Source organism: Anser cygnoides, chromosome W (genome assembly GCF_040182565.1).
Source record: "Anser cygnoides isolate HZ-2024a breed goose chromosome W, Taihu_goose_T2T_genome, whole genome shotgun sequence".
NCBI lineage: Eukaryota > Metazoa > Chordata > Aves > Anseriformes > Anatidae > Anser > Anser cygnoides.
This window is the reverse complement of record NC_089911.1, coordinates 9,070,662-9,091,412: the sequence shown is the minus strand read 5'-3', so window position 1 is coordinate 9,091,412 and position 20,751 is coordinate 9,070,662. Positions and strand designations below refer to the sequence as shown.

Genomic DNA, 20,751 nt, shown 5'->3' with positions numbered 1-20,751 from the left:
GGGTCCTCTCTGAGCATCCCCTGGTGCTCGCTGAGGTTCCACAATCCCAGGAACCATCAAGGCTCAAGAGCTAAGTCCCATCTGGGTTGCCAAAACTAATACCATAAAATCTGGTCAAAGAAATTCTCTAAGAATCAGTTTGGAGTTTTAGTAAGCAAGCATTCTTTAATTGTGGTGCCAGATGCACAGGGGATCGCTCCACCTAGTGTGCATGCTGAAGTGTTCAAGCTACAGGGATTATATGTAAGCATATACATATTCATTAGATTTCCAAGAAAGAATTAACATATACTATTTCCTGTAACTCACTGAAATATGTAAGTGTCCCTGACGCATGCGCAATTGTTTCTACTGGTTGTCTTTTGTGGTCTTCTGGTGGTCATTAATAGTCTTCCTCACTGTTCAGTGGTTGAACCCATTTCTTGCACATGCTCAGGTCATCTCGTTCTTTTTTATCTTATCGTTTCAATTTAGGCATGCATACTAAGCTAAGTCATTTACACATCCAAGGACATATGCACACCATGAGTTCCTCACCTATTCTTTCAGAAAAAAAAACAGCTTTCAAAAGGATTTGGATTATTTTCTTCCCTTTCTCCTTGAAACAACCTCTCCTGAGGTAGTCTATGTCAAGTATGCATGGAACCTAAGGGCCAGTCACAATAGGGTGCTTTTGCCACTCATTCCCAATTAGGCTGTATTGGGTTTACATGGTAAATTTACATGGATTGTTTTCGTTCAAGGACTTGGGTGCTCTTGGTGGGTAATGCATAAGTATGAGGAAGCCTGATGTGTACCTCTAGGGAATTTCACCTTGTGTGATGTCACAATTCAAAAGGGGAGCTACCCAGCTCGCAGATATGTAGCAGTCTTAACGATGAGTTCATAGGATTCCAAGGTATAAAAGGACACAGATACTTTGTTCACTAAAGATTTCTACTTATAGGTAACAAAAATAAATATAGTTAAATATATATATGTATATATAATTTAACTATGTATAGTTAGGTTGGTAACATGGTAAGTCATTCTTGAAGAATTACATCTATGAAGAAATCATTAGCATAGTTCTTAAAGAAACAAAAAGAAATGCTTCTCCAACTGGACAGTCATATAAATTAGAATATAACGTGTAACTTTCTTTTATGGGAAGACACAAGTAATTATTTATTTTTAATTGCTAGGAAAGAAAAGATATTTGATTAATAGAATCATAGAATCATTCAGGTTGGAAAAGACCTCTAAGATCATCTGGTCCAACCTTTATCCTAGCACTGCTGTGGAGTAATTGCCTAAAGTAGAAAAATTAAACTAATATTCACATTTTAAAGAAAATGTACATCATTGAAGAAGCTTCCAGGGTGGAGTGTAGCTGTACTACTTAAGCATTCCCTAGGCCTCCGACCTTAGATGTTAATCACACTGGGGGAACCTGGTGTGCTGACTCTAAGGAACAGTACAGAGCGTAGAGCAGAATGGAGACACCGCGGCTAGGCTCTGTGACAAGAGGGGGACTGAATTGTTCTGCACACAGAGACCGATAAGCTGCACATTTGCTACCCTGAGCCAAAGACCTGTCATATTTTTGACAAAAAACTGCACTCTAGTGAACCTTTACTCATTATAATATCATTATAATACCAAAACACACCTCCACTCAGAAAGCTACCCACCTCCAAGGTGCAACCGGAGCATGCACTCTGAATTTCTCGGAGCCTATACCTTTAAATGAAAGCGAGGAAACTTTTTACCAATCATAACCAAGATATGCTTGACTAGAGTCACTAAAGCTCCACCTAAAAGATAGAAAATAATATATACTGGCTTAAGAGAAAGGGGATGTTAGGGAAGATACCATCACTGGGGAAGATACAATCACGAGGGAAGATACCATTATGAGGGACCTTCTGACTGAGGGATCAGTCAACGGGCTGAGCTTCTCTTCCCGCCCCCCCCTCCATCGGGACGCCGTGGGGTAAGATTTGAACACTTGGTTATACCAGGTGTCTCTGTGGAAACTTAGAAATCTCTAGAGTAAGGGCGTGTTACGTTGTTGGTGAATCCGTGACCATGATAGTTCAGTACCCTGAATCCGAACAGACCTGTAACAGTTAATCGGCTACATCCCTTAACGTGACAACTGCCAAGTCCACCATTAAACCATGTCACTAATCACTACATCTACATGTTTTCTGAAGACCTCCAGGTATGGTGACTCAACTACTTCTCTGGGCAGCCTGTTCCAGACTACCCCTTCAGGGAAGAAATTTTTCCTAATAGCTGTACTGGGTCTGTCTGGGATGGCGTTAACTTTCCCCGCAGTGTCCCATATAGTGCTGTGCTCTATGCTAGAACAGCATTGGTATAACACCAATGTTTTGTCTATTGCTGAGCAATGCTGGCACAGCATCAAGACTCCCTCCAAACCTCTTCACAGCCAGTAGTCTGGGGGTGGGCAAGAAGTGGGGAGGGGATATCACCAGGGCAGCTGACTGAAACCAACCAAAGGGATATTCCATACCATATGATGTCACACTCATCAATAAAAGGTGGGAAAGGGGAAGGAGAGAGATGTGCTCTTGTTATGAAGATGTCTGTCCTCCCAAACAACTGCTACGTGTATCGAGGCCCTGACTTGCAGAAAATGCTATATAAATTATTCCTGTATTATATAACAATTATAACAGTAACTTTGTATTCTATAATCAAGGTCTAAAAGCCAAAAAATTTTCTTTAACCATGAGTACTGTTTAATTTTATACCTTATCTCAGATTTGACTCGTAAAGAAATACATATATGCACAAACTCAAGATTTCAAAAGCATTCAATACACAGGAAGTTAACGGTGAATTTTTTGATTGTTAAGTTACACTCTGGAGTCTGGCTTAGAAAGGAAAACCTGCAGGCTAAAAAGTGACATTTGGAAGTTTATTTCTATATCATTAAAATATGCCATATTCTATGGCACTCATGTGTACATACATAAATTAGTGTATATAATAATCTGTTTATCATGTATATGATATACATAATATGTATATACATATGTATATACATATACATATATACATGATATGTATATACATATGATCATGTATCTCATATACATAAACCCAACAACATTGGGTCTACAGAATTATATATCTACCAATGAGAGATTTTACAAATAAAATCTCAGTATGAATTGCAGCCCTGTTCTTCGACCCCTATAGCTTCTGCATATTATAATTTTTTTTTCTCTCCCAACTATCATACATATGTGAGGTCTATCAATAGATATAGAAAACCTATCCAAACTATACAAATCGATGCTAAAAAGCAATGGAAAGAAGTACAGTAGGTGAAAAAAATACTGTTATATGCATTTAAGTGTTCATAGAATGAAATTAACTGATAAAATTCATTTCTGTGGTCAAAACTAATCCTAGGACCAGGAGCGCAGCAAACAGGGCAGGCAAACAGGGTGTGGCACGGCAGGTCAAGGAGGGTCAGTCATTTTTGTGTTGTGGGATCAGCAGAGGAAGGGCCTTCTACTGAAGAAATGGTGTCCACCCGCCGCACCTGCCAGTCTGCAGCTGAAACCCAGATGGGGGGGGGCTGCAACCTCCCTGGGCAGATGCCTCCACCCAAACAGACCTCCCGAGGATCAAAAGAGAGGCCCAGACCCCCAGTTCCAGGGAGCTCCAGTCTCTGGAAATCCCCCTAGGGTCTGAAGGCAGAGGTGGGTGTCATGGGTGCAAGTGTGCCCAGCTGGATGAGCTCTTCAAACAGGTGGCTCAGTTGCGAGAGGAGCTCACCAGGCAGCATAGCATTCAGGAATCTGAGGAGGAGATTGACAAATGGTATTATACACTGACATGGTCTGAGCAACAGCCCTGCCTTAAGTCCAGGCAAGGGGTAGGGAAACAAGCTTGCAGCCCATAAGAAGCACATTTGAAAGATTCACAGGACGAGGGAGAGTGGACGCTTGTCTCTGATCGGAGCTGGAGGAGGAGTCTCTCCCCTGCCCCTGAAGTGCCCCTGCACGATAGATATGATGTTCTAAGGCAGGAGAGAGGAAACTCCGGGAGAACTGGTAAAGACCTCAGAAAGACCAACCACAGGGAACTCAAAAAGGCCGACCACACAAAGTTGGATCTATCTCCCAACTGCATCAAAACCAGTGCCACAAAGAAGGCACAAAGGGTGTTAGTCATTGGAGATTCCTCTCTGAGAGGCACCAAGGCTCCAATTTGCCATCTGCACAACCTCTCCAGAGAGGTTTGCTGCCTGCCTGGGGCCCGTATTTGTGATATCATGAAGAGGCTACCAAGAGTCCCACCCCTTCCTACTTTTTCAAGTAGGATCAAATGATGCTGTAACAAGGAAACTCTGAAATACCAAAAAGGATTTTATGTCCATTGGAAAGATGTTGAAGGGATCAGGAGCGCAAGCAGTGTTCTCCTCTGTCCTCCCAGTTGGTGACTGGGACCCAGGAAGAAGGAGACAAACGGGCCGAGTTAATGATTGTTTGAGAGGCTGGTGCCATGTCCAAGGTTTTGGGTTCTACAAGCAAAGTCAGGACCCTGAACTTCCGAAGAGTGAACTTCCAGCTATTTAAAGACCAGGTGGATGAGATCCCCTGGTCCCCTGTCCTTAGGGACAAAGGAGATGAACAGAGCTGGCAATTCTTTAAGGATGTTTTCCTTAGAGCCCAAGAATTCTCCATTCCCGTGTGTAAAAAAGTGGGCAGGGAGGGCAGACAACCGGGATGGATGAGCAAAGACCTGTTGGTCAAACTGAGGCACAAGAAGGAAATGCACAGACAGTGGAAGCAGGGACATGTGGCCTGGGAAGAGTACAGGGATGCAGTCCGGATGTGCAGGGATGGGATAAGGAAAGTCAAGGCACAGATGCAACTGAGCTTGGCAAGGGATGCAAAGAATAACAAGAAGAGATTCTATAGGTACATTGCTCAGAAAAGAAAGACCAAGGAGAGTGTATCTGCTCTGATAGATGAGAAGGGAGAGCTGGTAATGACAGACATGGAGAAGGCTGAGGTACTCAACAACTTCTTTGCCTCAGTTTTCACTGAGTCTGGCTTCCCAAGTCTTTTGTTTCCCTGAACCTGTAGACGAGGTTCTGGGGGAACAAAGTCCCACCCACTGTAAGCGAAGAGCAGGTCTGAGACCACCTGATGAAACTAAACAAGTACAAGTATATGGGGCCCGATGACATGCATCCCAGGGTCCTGAGGGAGATGGCTGATGGGGTCGCTAAGCCTCTCTCCATCATATTTGAAAAGTCCTGGCAGTCAGGCAAAGTCCCTGGTGTCTGGAAAAAGGGAAACATCACTCTCAGTTTTAAAAAGGCTAGAAAGGAGGACCCGAGGAACTACAGATCGGTAAGCCTCACCTCTGTGCCTGGCAAGATCATGGAAAAGATCCTCCTGGAAGCAACGTCAAGGCACATGCAAGACAAAGGGGTGATCCAAGACAGCCAGCATCGATTCACCAAGGGTAAGTTGTGCCTGACCAATCTGGTGGCTTTCTATGATGGAGTGACTGCATCAGTTGAGAGAGGAAGGCCGCCCAATGTCATCTGCCTGGACTTCTGCAAAGCCTCTGACATGGTCCCACATGACATCCTGGTCTCCAAATTGGAGAGAGATGGATTTGAAGGGTGGATCATTCAGTGGATAAGGACTTGGCTTGAAGGTCGCACCCAGAGAGTGGTGGTCAAGGGCTCTATGTCCAGGTGGAGGCCGGTGACAAATGGTGTACCTCAGGGGTCTGTCCTGGGAGCGGTACTATTTAATATCTTTATCAGCGACATAGACAGTGGGATCGAGTGCACCCTCAGCAAATTTGCAGATGACACCAAGCTGAGTGGTGCAGTTGATACAAAAGAAGGAAGGGATGCCATCCAAAGGGACCTGGAAAAGTCTGAGAAGTGGGACCACGTAAACCTAATGAGGTTCAACAAGTCCAAGTACAAGGTGCTGCACCTGGGTCAGGGCAACCCCAGACATGAGTACAGACTGGCTGGAGAACTCATTGAGAGCAGCCCTGCAGAGAAGGACTTGGGGGTTCTGGTGAATGAAAAGCTCGACGTGAGCCAGCAGTGCGTGCTTGCAGCCCAGAAGGCCAACTGCATCCTGGGCTGCATCAAAAGAGGAGTGGCCAGCAGGTCGAGGGAGGTGATTGTCCCCCTCTACTCTGCTCTTGTGAGGCCCCACTTGGAGTACTGCATCCAGAGTTGGCTAATATTCAAGCACCACTTCCTCCAAGCTCAGAATCGGTGCATCCCTACAAGAAAGAAGCTGAGCAAAGGGGACAGGAGACCTGCGTGGATGGGCAAGGAGATCTTGGGAAAACTTAAACAGAAGAAGAAAGCGTACATGATGTGGAAGAAGGGACAGACTGCTTGGGTAGAATATAGGAACACTGTCAGAGAATGCAGGGATGCAAGGAGGAAGGCCAAGGCCTGGTTAGAATTAAATTTAGCAAGAGACATCAAGGACAACAAGAAGCGCTTCTTCAAATACATCAGCAGCAAAGGGAAGACTAAGGAAAATGTGGGTGCGCTGCTAAATGAGGTGGGTGCCTTGGTGATGGTGGATACAGAGAAGGCAGTTACTGAATGCCTTCTTTGCTTCAGTCTTCGCTGCTAAGGCTAGCCCCCACACACTACCGAGCCCGGAAACAAGAGAGAAAACCTGGAAAGAGGAAGAATTTCCCCTGGTTGAAAAGGATTGGGTTAGAGGTTACTTAGGCAAGCTAGACACCCACAAATCTATGGGCCAGATGAGATGCACCCGAGAGTGTTGAGGCAGTTGGCGGATGTGATTTCTGGGCTGCTTTCCATCATCTATCAGCAGTCATGGTCTTCCAGAGAGGTCCCAGATGACAGGAGACTTCCTAATGTCATGTCCATCTATAAGAAGGGTCGTAAGGAGGAACCAGGTGTGGTGGTTTTACTCGGCTGGGCAGCCGAGTTCCACCACGGCCGCTCTCTCACTCCCCCTCCTCAAAGGGGAAGGGGGAGAAAATACGATGAAAAGGGCTCAAGGGTTGAGATAAGGATGAGGAGATCACTCAACAGTTACTGTAACGGGCAAAACAGACTCAGAGTAGAGACATAGTAAGATTTCTTGCCTATTACTAACAAGCTAGAGAAGTGAGAAACAAAGGAAAGAAACCAAAAATGCCTTCCCCCCATCCACCCTCTTCCACCTCCTCCCCCCGAGCAGCGCAGGGGAATGGGGAATGGGGGTTGCAGTCAGTCTATAGCACTTCGTCTCCACCACTCCTTCTCGATCACTCTCTTCCCCTGCTCCAGTGTGGGGTCCCTCCCACGGGATGCAGTTCTTGCTGAACTGATCCTGCGTGGGCTGCCCACAGGCAGCAGCTCTTCAAGAACTGCTCCAGATATGGGTCTGTACCACGGGGCCCATCCCTCAGGAGCAAACTGCTCCAACCTGGGTCCCCCACGGGCAACAGCCCCTGCCAGGTCACCTGCTCCTGCGTGGGCTCCTCTCCACAGGTCTGGCCCGGAATCTGCTCCGACAGGGGTCCTCCACAGGCCGCAGCCTCCATCAGTGCAGGTCCACCTGCTCCACCGTGGTCTCCTCCACGGGCTGCAGGGTGGGACCCTGCTCCACCGTGGTACTCCACGGGCTGCAGGGGGACAGCCTGCTTCACCATGGTCCTCACCACAGGCTGCAGGGGACTTCTGCTCCGGTGCCTGCAGCACCTCTCCCCCTCCTTCTTCACTGACCTTGGCGCCTGCAAGGCTGTTTCTCACTCCTCCCACTCTCCCAACTGCTGTGAAACAGCGTGTTTTTTTTTTTTTCCCCTGTCTTAAATATGCTCTCACAGAGGTGCAAACAACATCACTTATTGGCTCAGCTTTGGTCAGCAGTGGGGCCCTTATCTAACATGGGGCAGCTTCTGGATTCCTCTCACAGAAGCCACCCCTATGGCATCCTGCTACCAAAACTTTGCCATGAAAACCCACTACACCCATGAACTACAGGCCTGTCAGCTTGACCTTGGGTCCAGGAAAGGTTATGGAACAAATCATCTTGAATGCAAACATGCAGCATATGCGGGACAACCAGGGGATCAGGCCCAGTCAGCATGGGTTCATGAAAGGCAAGTCCTGCCTCATCACCTTCTAGGACCGGGTGACCTGCCTGGTGGATGAGGGAAAGGCTGTTATGTAGTCTACCTAGACTTCAGCAAAGCCTTTGACACAGTCTCCCACAGTATTCTCCTGGAGAAACTGGCATCCCATGGTTTAGACATATACACTCTTTCCTGGGTTAAAAACTGGCTGGATGGCTGGGCCCAGAGAGAGGTGGTGAATGGAGTGAAATCCAGCTGGTGACTTGTCACCACTGGTGTTCCCCAGGGGACAGTGTTGGGGCCTATCCTCTTTAATATCTTTATTGATGATTTGGACAAGAGAATTGAGTGCACCCTCGGTAAGTTTGCAGATGACACTATGCTGGGGGGTAGTGTCAATCTGCCAGAGGGTAGGAAGGCCCTGCAGATGGACCTGGGCAGGCTGGATTGATGGGCAAAGGCCAGTGGGATGAGGTTCAACATAGCTAAGTGCTGGGTCCTATACTTTGGCAACAACAATCCCATGAAACAGTACAGGCTCGGGGCAGAGTGGCTGGAAAGCTGTGCAGAAGAAAAGGATCTGGGGGTGTTAGGTCAACGCTCGCCTGAACATGAGCTGTCAGCATGCTCAGGTGGCCGAGAAGGCCAATGGCATCTTGGTTAGTATCAGGAATAGTGTAGCCAGCAGGGCCAGGGAGGGGATCGTTCCCCTGTACTCAGCTCTAGTGAGGCCGTACCTCGAGTACAGTGTTGACTTTTGGGCCCATCACTACAAGAAAGACATCAAGGCCCTGGAGCATGTCCAGAGAAGAGCTACGAAGTTGGTGATGGGTCTGGAACACAAGTCCTTTGAGGAGTGGCTGAGGGAACTGGGGTTGTTTAGTCTGGAGAAGAGGAGGCTCAGGGGAGACCTTACTGCTCTCTACAACTACCTGAAAGGAAGGTGTGGGGAGCTGGGGGTCGGACTCTTCTCGCAGATAACTAGTGACAGGACAAGAGGAAATGGCCTCAAGTTGCACCAGGGGAAGTTTAGGTTGAAAATTAGAAGACATTTCTTCTCAGATAGATTGGTCATGCATCGGAAGGGGTTGCCCAGTGTCCTGATTCCAGCTAGGATAGAGTTAATTGTCCTCCTAGTAGCTGGTAGGGTGCTATGTTTTGGATTAGGATGAGAAAAGGGCTGATAACATGCTGATGTTTTAATTGTTGCAGAGCAGTGCTTACACTAAGCCAAGGACTTTTCAGCTTCTCACTCTGTCCTGCCAGTGGGCAGGCTGGGGGTGCAGCAGAAGCTGGGAGGGGACAAACCCAGGGCATCTGACCCAAGCTGGCCAAAGGGGTATTCCATACCATCTGACGTCATGCTAAACAATATATAGGGGTGGCTGGCCGGGGTGGGGGGGGCCGGCTGCTTGGGGATAGGCTGGGCATTGGTCAGCGGGTGGTGAGCAATTGCATTGTGCATCACTTGTTTCATACACATTATTAGTAGTAGTACTATTATCATCATCATCATCATTATTATTATTATTATTATTTTCGTGTCTTAATGAACTCCCTTTATCTCAATCCACATGCTTCATTTTCCTGATTCTCTCCCCCATCCTAGAGAGTAAGGGGAGAGGGTGAGCGAACGGCTGTGTGGTGTTTAGCTGCCAGCCAGGTTAAACCACAAGAATCCTTTTGGCACCCAAAGTGGGGCACGACGGGTTGAGATAACGATAGATCTGACCAGAGTGTGTTAAACTAAAATTGGTATAAGTAGTAGACCTGCCTAATAGTTGCTAATCACAATGTTGATTGCTTCGATCTCAGGTCTGCTGTGCCTGTTTTCCAAATTGAGTTATATAGCACAATACTTTCTGTATGTGCTCCCTGTCGTGCTGTTTATGCTTTCCGGGCCCCGGTTTAAGATCATTATTTTACTGTGCGGTGTAACAATGGCTTATGATATGATGAAATTTCTGGTCATGACCCTAACCTGGTATTCGTACTCAGCACTGTCGTTGACTCTATACTTTGGAAACCATACCTCAGAAACTATTAACAATTACACCTATTGCCTTTTTTCGTCAGGGAGCCACTCTGTGGAGGGGACAGGGGGAGATATTTTTTCCTACTTGTTCACTCTCCCTTTCTCCTTTGCCCCCCTCTTATCCTCCAGCTAGTTACGATAGTTCTCCAAGATGTTGAATATCCTTGGGATGTTCAGACCAGCATGTTGTTATTGTTATGTCTCCTGAATATGCTTCAGATTTTGTTTAAGGTTAAACAACTACTTAGGAATCCAGAGATCCATGCTGAGGCAGGATGGCTATGAGTGGCAGGGAGTGTGGGAGGATATGGGCAGGCATTTAGAGCAGTGGTCACCTCCAGTGTTTTGGACATTCACCCCTGAACAACTGCAAAATCCTAAAGAACTGGTAGAATGCTTGAAAAAGGCATGTCATCACCCTGGCAATTCCAAAGAGACACAAATCACTGTAGTGTGCTGGGGTCTGGCCTATGCCTATCGAGCTGCAATCGATACTACTATAACCCTAGTGACAGACCCTGTGGCCACTCCAAGTCGTGTGACAAGACCAATGGCCACTCCAAACCCTGCACCAGCTCCAACCCCTATGATGGACCCCGCGGCCTCTCCAGCTCCTGCGGCTCCTCCAGCTCCCGTGGCCGCTCCAGCTCCCATGGCCGCTCCAGCTCCCGTGGCTCCTGCAGCTCCTGCGGCCACTCCAACCCCTGTGATTGGTCCAGCAGTCGTTCCAGCTCCTGTGACAGGCCCGGCGGTTGTTTCAAACCCTGTGGCTGGCCCAGCATGCATTCCAACCCCTGTGGCAGGCCCTGTGGCTGGGTCAGAGAAATGAGCTGTAGCAGTGCAAGTCGCCCCTGTAGACAAGGTGAAAAAATGGTATAGAGACTCAGGTCGTTTAGAACGCAGACAGTCTTCTGCTAGGTCTAGGTATAGAGAAGACGAGGCTGGGCCATCAGAGGTGCAGAAGGATGAAGATGAAGATGAGGATGTCGAAAAATCAACAGTAACTACCCAAACCCTATACCAGCATGAGCTACGAGATGTGCAAAAAGATTTTGGTCGCTGTATAGGTGAGCAGCTTGCCACCTGGCTGCTCCGGTGCTGGGACACCGGAGCCAGTTGTGTGGAATTAGAGGGCAGGGAAGCCAGGCGGCTGGGATCCCTTGCTAGGGACGCATGCATTGACAAAGCAATTGGAGATGGAGCACGATCTCGCAGCCTCTGGAGGCGTCTCCTGTCAGCTGTGCAGGAAAGGTATCCCTTCAAGGAAGAACTTGTATGTCTACCAGGCAAATGGACCACCATGGAGAAGGGAATTCAGTACCTGAGGGAATTGGCCGTACGGGAAGTAATTTATAAGGACCTAGACGACGCACAAACATCCACAGATCCAGATGCAGTCCGGTGTACACCACCCATGTGGCGGAAGTTTGTACGGAGTGCACCATCATCATATGCCAGCTCATTGGCAGTAATGGCGTGGAAAGAACATGAGGAACCCACAGTGGATGAATCGACTAAACAACTCCGGCAGTACGAAGAAAGTCCCTCCTCTTCCCTACAGGCCTGCGTCTCGGCTGTGGAGAAACTCTCTGAAAGTGTCCACCAACTAAAAGAGAATACTTTGGAGAAACTATCTGAAGAGGTCCACCAACTTGAAGAGAGTTTATTTTCCTTCCCACCAGTGCAAACTAGTGTCTCAGCTGTCATGGGTAAGTGTCCATCCGTGCAAGGAAGATGATAAAGTGGGTACACACCCCGTGCCACCCTGTGGTTTTACTTACGTGACTATGGAGTGGCCTGGCAGATTGATTACATCACACTCCCTCAAACCCGCAACGGAAAGCGCCACGTACTTACAATGGTGGAAGCAACCACCGGATGGCTGGAAACATATCCTGTGCCTCATGCCACTGCCCGGAACAGTATCCTGGGCCTTGGAAAGCAAGTCTTGTGACGACATGACACCCCAGAGAGAATTGAGTCAGACAACGGGACTCATTTCCGAAACAACCTTATAGACACTTGGGCCAAAGAACATGGTATTGAGTGGGTGTATCACATCCCCTATCATGCACCAGCTTCCGGGAAAGTTCAGCAATACAATGGACTGTTAAAGACTACACTGAAAGCAATGGGTGCTGGGACATTCAAACATTGGGATACACATTTGGCAAAGGCCGCCTGGTTAGTCAGCACTAGGGGATCTGCCAACCGAGCTGGACCTGCCCAATCAAACCTGTTATGTACTGTAGAAGGAGACAAAGTCCCTGTAGTGCACGTAAGAAACATGCTGGGTAAGACAATCTGGGCTACTCCTGCCTCAGGAAAAGGCAAACCAATTCGTGGAATTGCTTTTGCTCAGGGACCTGGATGCACTTGGTGGGTAATGCAAAAGAATGGGGAGGTCCGGTGTGTACCTCAAGGGGATTTAATACTGGGTGAGAATAGCCCATGAGTTGAACTGTATTATGTTAATTATTACATCACTGTAATGTATATATATATAATGTGTATATATATGTATATATGTATATATATATGTAATGTATATAATGTATAATCACTACCATGATTGCTATATGTCAATGTCCTATTAATGGTATCACAGTAACAGCCACGCAGATAATAATGAATGAATTTTGATAGAAATGGACAAGCACAGAGAGGTGATGGAACGAGAACGGGCTTCAACGTGTGACAATCCAACATCATACACCATCTCTTCTGCCCTGAAAGACTGCTGTAACAGATGGAGCCCGAAGTCAGTCACGGACTATGTAAACTCAGTGGACATTCTATATACCATAGATGAAAATGGTGATTAATTAGAATGTATTGGAAAGAGTGTAACCTGAGCATGACATAAATGGTATGGAATAAGGGGTGGATATATGTCCTGGTTTCAGCTAGGATAGAGTTAATTTTCCTCCTAGTAGCTGGTAGGGTGCTATGTTTTGGATTAGGATGAGAAGAGCGCTGATAACATGCTGATGTTTTCATTGTTGCAGAGCAGTGCTTACACTAAGCCAAGGACTTTTCAGCTTCTCGCTCTGTCCTGCCAGCGAGCAGGCTAGGGGTGCAGCAGGAGCTGGGAGGGGACAGACCCAGGACAGCTGACCTAAACTGGCCAAAGGGGTATTCTGTACCATCTGACATCATGCTAAACAATATATAGGGGTGGCTAGCCGGGGTAGGGGGGCCAGCTGCTCGGGGATAGGCTGGGCATCGGTCAGCAGGTGGTGAGCAATTGCACTGTGCATCAGTTGTTTCATACACATTATTATTAGTAGTACCATTATCATTATTATTATTATTTTCCTGTCCTAATAAGCTGTCTTTATCTCAACCCACAGGCTTCATTTTCCCATTTCTCTCCCCCATCCCAGAGAGGGAGGGGGGAGGGTGAGTAAATGGCTGTGTGGTGCTTAGCTGCCGGCCGGGTTAAACCCCAACACCAGTGAGGTGGTGGAGTCACTGTCCCTGGGGGTGTTTAAGGAAAGGTTTGACATGTTGCTTAGGGACATAGTTTAGTGGGTGATATTGGTTGTAACGGTATGGTTGGACCAGATGATCGTCAAGGTCTTTTACAACCTTAATGATTCTATGATCTTTGAGGTAACTTCCAGCGCATGCCATTCTATAATATGAAATCAAAGTCACCAACATAATTAAGACATGAAAATAACAGAAAAGCGGTCCTAGCTGTTTCAAAAACAAGGTAAAGAAAAATCCTCCCCCTCTTGTGTTTCACTGGCAGAATGCCCACTGAGAATAACATATTGATTAGTGCATACTAGTTTCACAAACCTGTTTTTCAACTTTTTATGTGACAATGATACCAACACTCCACAAAAAGAGATTTCTACCACTGAGACATTTGAAAAATAAATTCTCTGTATTGATTTCAGCCCTGGTCTTTAAACTGTATAGATTCTGAATATTACCTTTGATGAAGTGGTATTCTACTTGGCCCTCTGCCACCCTCCTTTGAGGTCACAGCATCTTGGTGTGCCCAAAGCAGGAATAGGAAGGAAACTCAATTTAATTATACTCTACTCCAGCTTTGCCAGTCTGCTGGACAGCTCTATATGTACCTATCACTTGATTATAAAGGTAGCCTTGTCCCTGGGGTTGCTCTCATTTATACCACGAACCTAAAATTAACCAAATGTACCTGCGTTCTCTTGAATATCTGCATACAAGAATTCTTAAACTGGCATATAAATAAATATAGTGGAAATATTATGTCGGATAATCTAATAAAAGCATCACAAGGCATGCTTAGCTCCATTTAGCGGCTGTGCTTACATCTATATCACAGAATCACAGAATTGAAGGGGTTGGAAGGGACCTCGAAAGATCATCGGGTCCAACCCCCCTGCCAAAGCAGGTTCCCTAGAGCAGGCTGCCCAGGTAGGCGTCCAGACGGGCCTTGAATATCTCCAGAGAAGGAGACTCCACAACCTCCCTGGGCAGCCTGTTCCAGTGCTCCGTCACCCTCACCGTGAAGTAGTTCTTTCGCATGTTGGTGCGGAACTTCCTGGGCTCCATTTTGTGGCCATTACCCCTTGTCCTGTCCCCACAAACCACTGAAAAGAGGTTGGCCAAATCCCTCTGTCTCCCACACTTCAGGTATATATACACATTGATAAGATCCCCTCTCAGTCTTCTTTTCTCCAGGCTGAACAGACCCAGGTCTCTCAGCCTTTCTTCATAGGGAAGATGCTCCAGGCCCCGTATCATCTTTGTGGCCCTCCGCTGGACTCTTTCCAGGAGTTCCCTGTCTTTTTTGTACCGGGGAGCCCAGAACTGGACACAGTACTCCAGGTGAGGCCTGACCAGGGCAGAGTAGAGGGGGAGGATCACCTCCCTTGACCTGCTGGCCACACTCCTTTTAATGCATGCCAGGATCCCATTGGCCCTCTTGGCCACCAGGGCACACTGCTGGCTCATGGTCAACCTGTCATCCACCAGGACCCCCAGGTCCTTCTCCTCAGAGCTCCTCTCCAGCAGGTCGTCCCCCAGCCTGTACTGATACATCCGGTTGCTCCTTCCCAGGTGCAGGACTCTACACTTGCTCTTGTTAAACCTCATTTGGTTTCTTCCTGCTCATCTCTCCAGCTGGTCCAGGTCTCGCTGAATGGCAGCACAGCCTTCTGGCATGTCGGCCACTCCTCCCAGCTTTGTGTCATCGGCGTACTTGCTGAGGGCAGACACTATTCCCTCATCAAGGTCGTCGATGAAGATGTTGAACAAAACCAGACCCAGCACCGACCCCTAGGGAACACCGCTAGTCACAGGTCTCCAGCCGGACTCTACGCCGCTGATCACCACCCTCTGAGCTCGGCCAGTCAGCCAGTTCTCAACCCACCTTACTGTCCGCTCCTCTATCCCACACTTTCTCAGCTTTGCTATCAGGATGTCATGGGAGACAGTATTGAAAGCCTTGCTAAAGTCAAGGTAGATGACATCCACTGATCTGCCCCCATCTACCCAGCTGGTGATGTCATCATAGAAGGCAACGAGGATGGTCGAGCATGACTTCCCCTTGGTGAATCCATGCTGACTACTCCTCATAACCTTCTTCTCTTCCAATTGCTTGGAGATGGCATCCAGAACGAGCTGTTCCAACACCTTGCCAGGGACAGAGGTGAGACTGACTGGCCTGTAGTTTCCCGGATCCTCCTTCTTGCCCTTCTTGAAGACCGGAGTGACATTGGCTATCCTCCGGTCTTCAGGCACCTCTCCTGTTCTCCAGGACCTTTCAAAGATGATAGAGAGCGGTTTGGCGATCCGCTTGTAGGAACCATTTGGACTGCACGTGCCTGGCCGAGTTGCTTACCCAACAGATGTCTGGATAATTGAAGTCCCCCATGAGAAGCAGTGCCCGTGATCGTGAGGCTACTTCCAGCTGCTTGTAGAAGGCCTCATCGACCCCCTCCTCCTGATCTGGTGACCTGTAGTACACCCCCACAACAGTGTCCCCCATACCAGCCCACCCCTTAATTCTCACCCACAAGCTCTCCACTTGTCCTTCACCCTCTCCCAGGTGGAGCTGGGTACACTCTAATTGCTCCCTCACATAAAGGGCAACCCCACCCCCTCGCTTCCCCAGCCTGTCTTTCCTAAAAAGGACATAGCCCTCCATGACAGTGTTCCAGTCATGCGAGCTGTCCCACCACGTCTCTGTGATCGCAACGAGATCATGGCCCTGCGACCGAACACAGATCTCGAGCTCATCCTGTTTATTTCCCATGCTCCGTGCATTGGTATACAGGCACTTGAGGGAAGCAGAAGGCGCAGTTACCCCTGGAGGGATGCAAGAAGAAGATTCCAGATAAGGTATCGGGATCATTACCTTCTCTGAGGAGCCCTCAGACAATCCTATGGGACAACTCAGAGGTTTTTCCCTACTATCTTCAACAGTGACAGCAGTGACAACTTCCCCCAGCCTTTCTCTGTCACTTTTAGCTCCCCTCCTTTCCCCCGTCAAACCTAGTTTAAAGCCCTGGTAATCAGCCCAGAGAGCTTGCTCCTCAACGCAAGTGTGCCCCACTTGCTGAGTTGGAGTCGATCAGCAGCCCACATACCCAGCTTCTCAAAGGACTGCCCAAGATCAAAATACCCAAAGCCTTGGTCCAGACATCACCCCCTCAGCCAGTCATTTACCTGTCCCATTCTCCTCCTTCTTTCTGGGTCCCAGTCACCCAGCGGGAGGACAGAGGAGAACACTACCTGCACCCCCGACCCTTTCAACATCCTTCCCAGGGATGCAAAGTCCTTTTTAATATTCCCCATTTTTCTAGGTGCAGCTTTCTGGGATCCAACCTGAATGACAAGAGGATAGTAGCCCTCCGGTTTAATGAGCTGTGGCAGAGCCTTCCTAACGTCTCTGACACGTGCCCCCGGAAGACAGCACACCTCTCTGGATAGATTGTCTGGCTGACAAATGGGAGCCTCAGTGCCCCTGAGTAAGGAGTCTCCTATCACTAAGACTCTCTGTTCTTTTTTTGTGGCACTGGCTGTGATGCAGCGCCCCGTCCGGCTCCGATCCCTATGCTCAGTACTTCCCCCAGTCTTGACACGCTTCTCCAGGTTGCTTCCCGGGTTCGGACTACTGTCCAGACCCTCAACCTCTTCCTTTTCCTGCCTGAGAGCCTCAAATCTATTTCCAAAGGACACCATGGGGGTTGGTGGCATCGTGGGTGTCGGGGGCAAACATCTCCTTCTGCTACGAGCTGTGACGAGGGTCCAGCCCCTTTTCTCTTGTGGGCGGTCAAGCCCTATGTCCTGCATGTGATCTGCTGGGTCAGCTTCTACCACTAGCAGGGACATAGGAGGGGGCTACAGGGTATCAGAAGGGGCAGGTTGACACCTCCTATCCGTCTCCCTCAGAGACTCCCAGGAGCCCCTCAGGCTGCAAATTTCTCACTGCAGCCCAGCCACCTGCTCGAGGAGTTCCTTGAGCAGGGCACACCTGCACCCATGACAGCCCTCTCTTCCCTCAGGACCCAGGTGGGTCTCCAGATTCCAGAGCTCCCCACAGTCACCCGTCTGGACTGCTACTTCCCCTCTCAAGGGATCCACCTGAGTGCCCACAAGAGCCCAGAGAGGCAGCATCTCCTCCGTTTGGGTTGCCGCCTCGGACCGGCTGCTGCGACGGGTGCCCACCATGGTGAGGTCTAGGTGCAACGAGGAAGCACTGCCCGAGGAGAGGAGGGGAAGAGAAAGGGAGGTGGGAAAGGGAGGAGAGGGGCCTCCTCACACTCCTCCCTGCCCCGCTTGAACTGCCCCGCGTGAACTGCCTGTGCTAACTGCCAAGCCGGTCCTGTTAGCGGCGCTCCCTAGGGACTGCTCTTATAGCGCCAGGAGGTGGGTGGGCTGCCGTCACCCGTGGCTCCGCCCACAGCACGTCAATGCCCGTGGCGGCACAAGCACAGTTCCTGCCTGCTCGGGCGGAGGGGGCTGGGGCTGCGGCTCTGACCAACGGCTCTGACCAACGGCTCTGCGCCGCGTTATTGGGGGGGGATTAGGGGTTGGATCCGTTCGTCTCCCTGCCAGGAGCCCTCACTGCAGCCGATCCACACGAGGTCCTCGCTGAAATGGCAGAATGGCTGTTAGTGGCTACAGATTGTTTCTCTCAGTAGGCAATAAATTATATTAATCTCCCTATGCTGAGTCTGTATTGCCCATGACGATAATTGTTGAGTGATCTCCCTGTCCTTATCTCAGCCCTTGAACCCTTTCCACATTATTTTCTCACCTTTTTCTTTATGGAGGGGTAGTGAGAGAATGGTTGTGGTGGAGTTTAGCTGTGTAGCAGGGTAAAACCACTACAGGGGGATGATGGGGAGGGGGGGGACTCTTGTTAGGAAAGCATCTGTCTTCCTGAGAAACTGCTAGGTGTATTATGGCCCTGTGAGGCGCGGAAAACAAATTTCACAGCTACTGAAGAGTTATAAAGCAGGTATGTTTATTGCAGCGCTGGATGCAAGGGGGATCGCTCCTCCTAGCTTGCACACCAAGGGTTACTACCAGGGTGCTTATATTAATGGGATATGTACATATTCATTTCAGTTGCCCCGTAAATCTCTTTCATATTCATTAGGTCTCTGAAGAATCATTAACATGGGTTCCTGCCCCTATTCACATGCGTGCTGGAGTCCTCGGGTGGTCGTCTGGCATACTCTGGTGGTCTTCTGATGAAGGCCAGAAGTCTTCCTCGCTGCTAAACTTCTGACCCTTCCCCTCATTTACAGACTTCAGCAGTCCAAGCCAGTTCTTGCTGGTTCTGTTACCTGTGTGTATGAAGTCTTTTCTTCCCTTGTCTTTTAGGGTCGTCCCATCCTCGTACTCCCTACCTCAGTCCTGCCGTTGTGGTTGATATGCAATATACTCCCTGCCTCAGTTCCGTCCTTGTGGTTGATATACAACATACTCCCTGTGTTAGCTAAAACCTGCAAAATCAACATGCTTTCCCTTTGTTCCCTGTCTCAGGTCCCCCCTTTTCTTTATCCTAAGCAAATTCTTTTGCTATATAACACCATTCCCTTTGAGGGTCTTGGTGAAATACTTGCCACTTTCAATGTTCTGCCTCAACTTGTGCTTTTTCCATTCCTCATATGAGCTTCCAGTTTGCTTACACATCCACATGAAACACGGCTACATACAACATATTAATAATCCTAATACGATAATTATAATGTCTGCAATAAAGAGTTGCTTTAGCCATGTAAAATTAGGTAGCCAAGAAGTAAGTTTTTCCCAAAGTTTTGAAAATCCCCAAGAAGTATCATCCCTTGTTATTTGGTATAAAATTTTAGTTTGTTTCCATATTTCGTTTATGTCCGTCTCAATCCTCTGAGTTTGGTCTATATGTGAGCAACAGCTACTATTGATTACCGTACATACTCCTCCGTCCTTGGCAAATAGGAAATAGCCATCCTGTTTTGAACTGAGAACTTTCTCAAACTCTCAGTCTCCTCTTGGGCTCTTATAGCATCTCCTGTGGCATTTAAAGCTATTTTCAATGTGGCGGAAATATTTACAATTGCCTTTTCTAATTCACTAACCCCTAGCCAAGGCAGAAACCATCGGACAAAACTATGGAATGAGGTAGGCCTTTCTACCAATGGGTTGGTACTTCGCCTAACTCTTACCCAGGGATTCCGTAGGATCCCCTGAGGTACCTGAGTCTGATTAATAATTTTATGCCGGGAAATTATACTTCCAAGTGTACATGTTCCCTTCCAGGATCTGGGCAATATTTTCTGGTCCCACCTGTCCCCACATAACCACCAAAATCCAGTAGGGGCCGGGCATATAGGTAAGGTGCTCATGGATCTACTCCTACTCTGAACTGTATGATTAAGGTAAATTCCTTTGAGGGTTACATCCAAATGTTTCAAGCCCAATTTGGATATTGTTTGGATGGATGATTCTTTACTGGTCAGATTAAGACTTCCAAAATGGGGAGCAAAACTGCAGGTTCCCATTGACTTATTCTTACATCCCTCTAGGAATATTCCTCCATTTAGAACTTGGAGGGTAAATCTGGGTCCTTTTCCCTCATATGTCACATTGTCTTTACATTGTAACTGAGACATGTTCCCAGCCTTCCACATATCGACACCTGTGGCATTATTGATCAAAGTCCAATTTGAGGTCATAACTCCGTATAGCGGTATTTCTAGGTCTCCCCTTGGCATGGCCATGCAGACACAACAATCTTTGGCTCCAGTCAAATTGACCCACATAGATGTCAATTTAAAGTAATAATTGGTTTCCCATGAGAGGGTGGGACCTAACCATAGGCTGAATAAAACCAGTATTATTGTCCATCTTTTCGCCAAATCCAGCGTTTCAGCGGTCCTATAGGTGCTGACTCCCCTAGTGGTCTAGATGCCCTCTTTATTCTGGTGTGATGTATCCACGATGCTTGTTCCTTAATCTTGACGGCTGTGTAAGTAGTCAATAACACCTGGAATGGGCCTTTCGTTTTCGATTCTGAAGGTGAATCTGAAAGAGATCTAACATATACATAATCCCCAGGTTCAATACTGTGCACAGGCCCATCAATACCTCGGGCCCTAGTTCCTAGGACCAGC

At 48.0% G+C, this 20,751-nt stretch overlaps 1 long non-coding RNA gene and 1 pseudogene across 1 annotated transcript; both read right to left on the bottom strand.

Annotated features, from left to right (window-relative positions):
- Positions 1-2,915: 2,915 nt before the first annotated feature.
- Positions 2,916-7,786, bottom strand: LOC136788822 (uncharacterized). The gene is made up of 2 exons (XR_010827391.1): positions 7,498-7,786; positions 2,916-3,821 (listed from the first exon to the last, which is right to left on the bottom strand). It is a non-coding gene; the product is annotated as an uncharacterized lncRNA (long non-coding RNA).
- A 10,818-nt stretch (positions 7,787-18,604) lies between these two features.
- LOC136788637 (endogenous retrovirus group V member 1 Env polyprotein-like) lies at positions 18,605-20,399 on the bottom strand (annotated as a pseudogene).
- Between the last annotated feature and the right edge of the window lie 352 nt (positions 20,400-20,751).